Here is a 7,497-nt window from a genome sequence, read left to right as displayed (position 1 = left end):
GCCAAGTGTGTCAATGTGTGTGCATCCCTGTGAGAGTGTGGCTGTGTTGATGCTGGCATCTGTTCATGCGGACAGGCATGTGTACTACACCTACAGTATAACTACCATATCCCTGTTGCAGATATCACTCACCAACACATAAATGTTCTGAGGGCTCCTCAACATGTAACCTATGTGGTGCATCCAATAACTGCATAGAAATGTGATAGCACTACATAGTCGTCAGGGATTTGATACCCTGTGCTGGTAGGTGTGTGACACAAACATGTTTAAGTTTTACTCTCCCACCCCTCTCTGACATGTCTTTGCCTCTGTATGCTTCTCTCACTCCCTCTCTGGTGGATGTGGAGACCTATACCTGCTTTCCTTAGGCAGTAGCATGTGTATTTTAAATGATGTTCATGATCAGCTGATGGCCTCTGCATGAATTGCAGCCCTCCTCTAGCTGATTGCATGTGGGACAGCTGTGGTAACATTCCCATAGCTAATTGCATGGAAACACACTCCAATATCTAGGAACATCATGTTGGTGTTGGGCCTTTTCATTCACTGTGAGCAGGAACTCAATCTGTTGTTTGGCAAACAGCATCTCAGATGGATTGGGGATTTACCTCTAACAACATACACTGTGGAAACAGTGCAACACACAGGAGGGGGATGTGCCTGACTTGACTACAGACTGTAAGTGCTGCTATACTGCATTTGGAGTAATGGATTAACAGGGTGTGTGTTGATATGGCTGCCCTACATGTTTTAATACCTGCCATGTCAGTGCTATGTTTATGAGGAATCCCCATCTGTAGGGTCATCTGCAAACTGTGCAGTGTGTGGTGCCTTTGGTTTCATGTGTTACCCACAGAGCATCTATCTGTGAACTGCAGAAGGTAGTGTGAGGATTGCAGTCTGTAGATAAAGCTGTGACAGTTACTGAATTCATATCCCTCATAGAACATATGTTGCAACAAACCCTGATACAACAGTATATGTATAAGGTTTTCACAGTAACATGTCAATATTGACCTGTGTATGTGCTTCCAGCCACAACTCTGTCAACCTTTGTACATATGTCATGCATTAAGAGGTGCATATGTGCTGTACACCATAATTAGTGACATCATATCTGATGACAAGCCAGTGAGATATCGGACTGCTACACATGTTATGTACAGTAGGGGTTATATTTGATGACATAACCTGGACATCCTATGGTTGTGTGTACAGTACTGAAGTCTGTGTACTTATAGTGAATGTTGACAGTGTGTGTGTGTGTGTGTGTGTGTGTGTGTGTGTGTGTGTGTGTGTGTGTGTGTGTGTTTTGTTAATATGTACTTTGGCCTGTGTACTGACTGTCGTAGATGTCATTGTTCTCGGTCCAGTCCTATCTGATGTTACATGCTGCTTCACTGTATATTACTGTATCGGCTTACATGTTTGTAGGGCCATACACACACGTGTCCCATACCACAAACAGACATCAGACCACACTGTATAGAGGCCCAGTATATATAGAGTTAGTGTGTGAGTGGCACATATGAGGATGGTGTTGAATAGATAGACCGTATACTGTAATATTATGCTTGCTTACCATATGTAGTTATGGCTGTGTTCACATTAGTTGTGGGTATGCACTTTCACACAGGTTTATCTTACGCTGTGCTGTGACATACCTGTAGAGCCTGCTATATATGCAGGTACATGTGCATTCCCCCATAGGAAATGTAGGCCAGTGTTGAGCCAGTCTGCCTGTAGCCTGCACAGTGCGTTGTTACATGCCTAGCAGCTTAGTGGACTTACCCAGTGAAATGTCATGTCCAGATACTTGCCAGATGTACTGCTGCTGTGCTTTCCTTAACAGTCATGTATGTCAGACAGAGCAGTGGGATGCTGTACAGATGCATGTCAATATCTAGTGGGTAGTATGTGGCCATGGCATCTCTGTACCAGTGGTTATTATGTGTCAGGACAGACAGGGGTGTGTGAATGCATAACCTGTGGGGCCAAATGTATACCAGTTGTTACATGTTATACCCATCTGCATGGCTGTTAACATCCACATTGTCAAGCTTGGTCCACATGTTTTGCACTATGTGGGTTCTGTGTATACCTCTGGACTGTCCAGAGTGTGTCAGAATGTCCACATATATTGGCCAATATCTCTGCTGTAGTCCAAAGGAGCATTACGTGCTAGCAGCGGTCCTGTACTGATAGCCTTAGGATGTCTGTCAGTAGCCAATGGCGCACATGTGAAAAGCAGATGTGACCTCCCACACACACCATGTCTGTGAAGACAATCCCTATTACAGTAGCAATAGTCTACTAATATACCTGCTATACATGCCTGACATCCCCTTGCACTATGAAGTTGGGACTATAGGGACTGAAGTAGGGCTACACTCCATGCTCAGGTTATATGGTGAAAATATATGTATACATATAATTATCCAGATATCTATATAGATATATATACACATATACATATCAACATATATAGATGGGTATGTATATGTACATAGATATACATATACACACCCAGATATATACATATACAGAGCAATATATACACATATACAGATAGTGATACATATGCACATATACATATGGATGTCTACATATATATTAACAGTAGTATGTATATCAGAATAGATATGTATGCACATATAGTTATATATATCTACATATATACCAACATAACTAGGCATATCCGTACACATAGGATGTGCATACATAAATAGCTATATAGACATATATCTATATATACATACACATATATCTATATATACACATATCTATATATACATATTTGTATATCTATAAGTTTATATATATATATATATATATATATATATATATATATATATATATATATATATATATATATGTGTGTGTGTGTGTGTGTATACATATGAAGAAATGCAAACATGGTCATATATAGGTAGCACTATACAGATGTGTATACAGACATATATATGAGTATAAATGTGTATGTACATGTAGACATGCATAGACCTATTATATGTATACGACCATATTCCTGTCATGAGTGAACATCACGGTTGTGTATACTCTCCCACATGTATCTCACCATATGTATCTGCTATGTGCATATTATGATAAAACAACATATATGATGAAACAGTCATATTAATAACAAGGACTACACAATATAGGAACAATAGGCAAATGTTAAATACTACTCAATATGTGTATTGACAGCTATATTGGTAAAACAACAGCAGTCTTCAGAGTGGTCATGGTGTAGTGGTTCATAGGTTCATAGGTTGATACTAGGCTATTGGCCCTAGGGCCTATAGAAGCCTAGCCATAACAATTCCCTGGCTGTTTCTTCCCACACTATTTACTTCCCTGGACCCCTGTCTAGCAGGGTGACTGACATGATCCCTGGGGTGAATTTCCTTTCTCCCATCCAATCATCAAGGTTCCTTTTGAAGAGGGCCAAAGACGTGCTCTGCTTAACATGTATGGGCAGTCTATTCCAGAGTCTGAGGAGTCTCTGGGTCAGGAACCTATCCCTCCAGCATGTTTTATTTATTGTGATGAAAAGGTTTAGATCCCTGGAGCATGTGGCTCTGAGGGCTTGGGATTTCTTTAAGTGCAGCATGTCCACTAGCTCTGGGTTTGACATAGCCTTGTATGTTAAGCAGAGATTGCCTCAGAGTAGACGATATGCGGCAGAGTATAGCTGGAGTTTTTTAAGGCAGTCAGCATAGGGCATCTGCTTTAGGCCTGTGACTATTTTAGTGAGGTATTTCTGTGGCCTTTCCAGTTGTTGCAGATGTCTTGAGAGGTACATACCAAATGGGGTGCTGTATTCTATAATGAGTCTAATGAGGGATGAGTACAGTGAGATAATGACCTCCTTTTTTCTGGATGAAAAGCCCTTAGTGATGAGGTGTGCCACATAGAAGGATTTCCTGACTGTTGTGGCAATGTGGTTATTGAAGGTGAGACCACTGTCCACCTGTGTCCCTAAGTCTATTATCACACTTTCAGTATTAATGTATTGCCACCTATGTGGAAATTCATGGGTACATGTTTTATCCCAAAGGGGATAACTATATATTTCTTGGCATTGAGCTTGAGCCCATGGCTCTGGCACCAAGTATCTGTTTTTGTAAGGCCTTGTTGTAGAGTATCAACATCATTTGGGGATTCAATAATGGCTCCCAGTTTGCAGTCATCTGCAAACTTTGTTAGCCAGACTCCCTTAGTTTCGGCCTGTACTTCAGAGAACTAGATGCCAAACAAGAGTGGTCCCCGGACTGAACCCTGAGGTACTCCACTTGTCACTAGTCTGGAAATGGATTTGGAGTCAGCTACGTTTACAGTGTGGGCTCTGTCAGTAAGCCAGTTGGCAGCCCATCGAGTGACGTGGGGATTAATGCCCAGCTTAGTAAGTTTATCTATGATTCCAGAGTGGGGGATGGTGTTAAAGGCCTTGGCAAGGTCCAGATAGGCTGTGTGGACTGTCTTACCCTCATCCATGGCTCTGGAGACTGATTCAAAGAAGTCAATCAGGTTCAGGAGGCAACATCGGCCCTTCACGAACCCAAATTGGGTGAGGTCCAGTGTTTTAAGGTTGTCAATGTCTTTGTTTATAAGTTCCATGATAATTAAGTGTTCTGACTTCAGTGTAAAGGGTCCTGGGTTTAAGCCCTGTAAGGGCTGTTCATTTTGTTGCTGGACAGAAAAAGGGCTGTCGGACACAGAGTGGTTAAGGCAGCTTTGAGCAGCTTTAAGTATGTTTGCGTGGATTTACGTGAAACTAAGCGGTGCTAAGCTATGGGTAAACGTACAGGCACTTACATAGTTTAGGCAGCACTTACCAGTGTGCAAATCAGCTTAGCTGTTATATTGCAGCAATGTTGATACTTTCTAAGCATAGCTTAGCCCTGGTAACCAGGACACACAACCCAGTCTGATAACCTGTAATAAGTGTATGTAATGTCATGTACAATACGTGCACCTATGTGCTGTCATTACAGTAGCAAGGGGTGTTAGTGTCATGTGTGGGACACAGACATATATGAGGCCTGTACAGCACTGTTATCCATGTGAATGTGTTATATACAGGTGTAGTAGCCCAGGGTACATGCTGCCAGTGTGACAGCATGTACCCTGGGCTACTACACATGCATGTGTTATATAGAGGTGTAGTAGCCCATGGTACATGCTGTCACACTGGCATGTAGTGTATCATGGCAGTACTACTGTTGACAGTGCTAACCCAGGCAAGAGCAGAGTGCTTAATGTAGTACTGACAACAGGCACACCTGAGAGCATGGCTGGACACTGAGGCCTCCCTGTTGTATCCTTGGTGTGTGAGCTGTGTCACAGTATATACCCCTTACTGAGTAATGATCCATCATGTGGAATGTAACTGTAGACTACTGTCTGTACAGCACATGTTATTGAGGGCATCCGTCATGTAGTTATGGCATACATATTGCTGTCAGATGTCTGTCAATGCACTCATGCTACTGAATAGCTACATGTCAAGCTGATGACTGTCAGTTCCTGTACAGATGTGCAGATGGCAGGTATCCAGCTGGGATATGTACAGGCAACCTAAGCTTGATTGACACTGACATGTTTGCCCAGCTGTGTAAGAAGTGGCATATATAGGAGATGTCATCCTGTATGCCCCACATGCCACAGGTTTCTCCACTACACTAACACAGTCAACAGAACATGCTTGGGTACAGGTCTCCATCACAGACACTAACCATGTGTTGTAATGCATGTTGTATATATGTCACCTTGACCACCTCAGTGGCCATGTGCAGGAGGTACCTGGAGGATTGGCTGATGCATGTCATTCTCACCCTGAGGGTCACAACAGTAGTGCCTGTTGGTTGACTGCCCGCTGCTACCTGGCAGGTGGCAGGATAACACTGTACACACAACCTCTACACAACCCATCTCCCCTTTGGACAATAGCTAGGTACACCATTATGACAACATGCAGGGATGCACCCCTGTACTGACACATGTGCATGTGTGCATGACTGAGTATACCAGTGTCTGTGCATTAGCACACCTGTACATGGAATTTCCATGAGGGCCTTCATAACCAATGCAACACCCATTGCCATAGTCAGTTGTGGCTGCTGTTGTATGGGACCTTACATGTACCCTGTTAAGCCCCCCCATATTGGCTACATGAGCCTTGCAGTACCAGCACAATAGTGTTTTACAAATGGAGTGATAGGCATGGGCTACCTATTGTGTTCTGGCATGTGTGTGTGGTTGGGCATGTCCATATATCAGTAGGTTACATCATTCCAAGGCCACAAACTCCTATTACAATACCCATTTCCACACAGTAGTACAGATAGTTTTGTTGCTGCCCATAGGTGAGGCATGACAATGCAACACCCTACTATGTGTGTGGCATGTGCATGAGATGCATATCCCTGTAGTACCAATGTTGCGGTATACTATGGGTTGCATCACAGTCACGGCCAATGTGTGATGGTGGGTATGGCAGAGTGTCATCATGGGTTTCACAATATCCAGAGGGGGATGTGGGTGCTGCGTACACTGTTATTACACCAAGGTACACCTGGTATATGTCCCCTGTACCATGTGATGGTTACCACTGTCACCATCAATCATACAGGTAACTGTTACCACAATCCCAGTCAGTTATGCATGTAATGTGTGCAGCCTACCTGTAACACATTGGAGACATGGTCAAAGTTAGTAAGCAGTGTTAGGCCCTGGTATCTCAGATGTGTGTCTGGCTGTTATGTGTCTGTAAATGTGTATATGACAGTATGTCACATTCCATATTGTCCAAATACACGCATTACATTCCCCATTAGCACACTGTACATGTAGGGGAATGTTCTGCATGTAATAAGTAACCTGGGGCACACCTCACCCTAAACGCTGTGCGGTGTGTGCAGTATAAGCCACACACTTCAGTATCACGACATAGCTAGGTAGGGGTCTAGTCCCAGTGTTGCCAAGTAACAGTGTGCATGTATATGGATGGGTCTACATCAGGTTGCAGGGTATACATGCTTCAGCAGGCCACATGTCCATATAGCACAGGCAATAACCAGTTTAGTAACCTGTGAAATGTGTTTGACTGTACCCCAGATATGTCGCAGCCATGGTGTCACCACATTGACATACCCCATTGTGGAATATGACTGCAGACTATCCTCATGATGACACATGTACACCTACAACAGAAATGGATAACATTATAGAGGCCACAACCAACCAGTGTTACAGCTATAAGGCATCATTGCTGGACAGCTATGTTACCTGTCAAATATGCCTTACACTCTACTCCCTACAACATGTTACACTGCAGTACTTTGGTACACTGTAGTACAGTCACCGTGTGCATCAGAACCATATCAGCCTGTCCCTGCATTGATGGTATGGATGACAGGGATGTGTCACAGGTATCATCATATGCACAGGGCGTCCTAGTGCTGACACATGTACATCTACAACACAAAT

This window comes from Protopterus annectens, chromosome 4.part0, assembly GCF_019279795.1.
Source record: "Protopterus annectens isolate FY-2018-M chromosome 4.part0, PAN1.0, whole genome shotgun sequence".
Taxonomy (NCBI): domain Eukaryota; kingdom Metazoa; phylum Chordata; order Ceratodontiformes; family Protopteridae; genus Protopterus; species Protopterus annectens.
The sequence above is the reverse complement of the archived record's forward strand: the minus strand, read 5'-3'. Positions refer to the sequence as shown.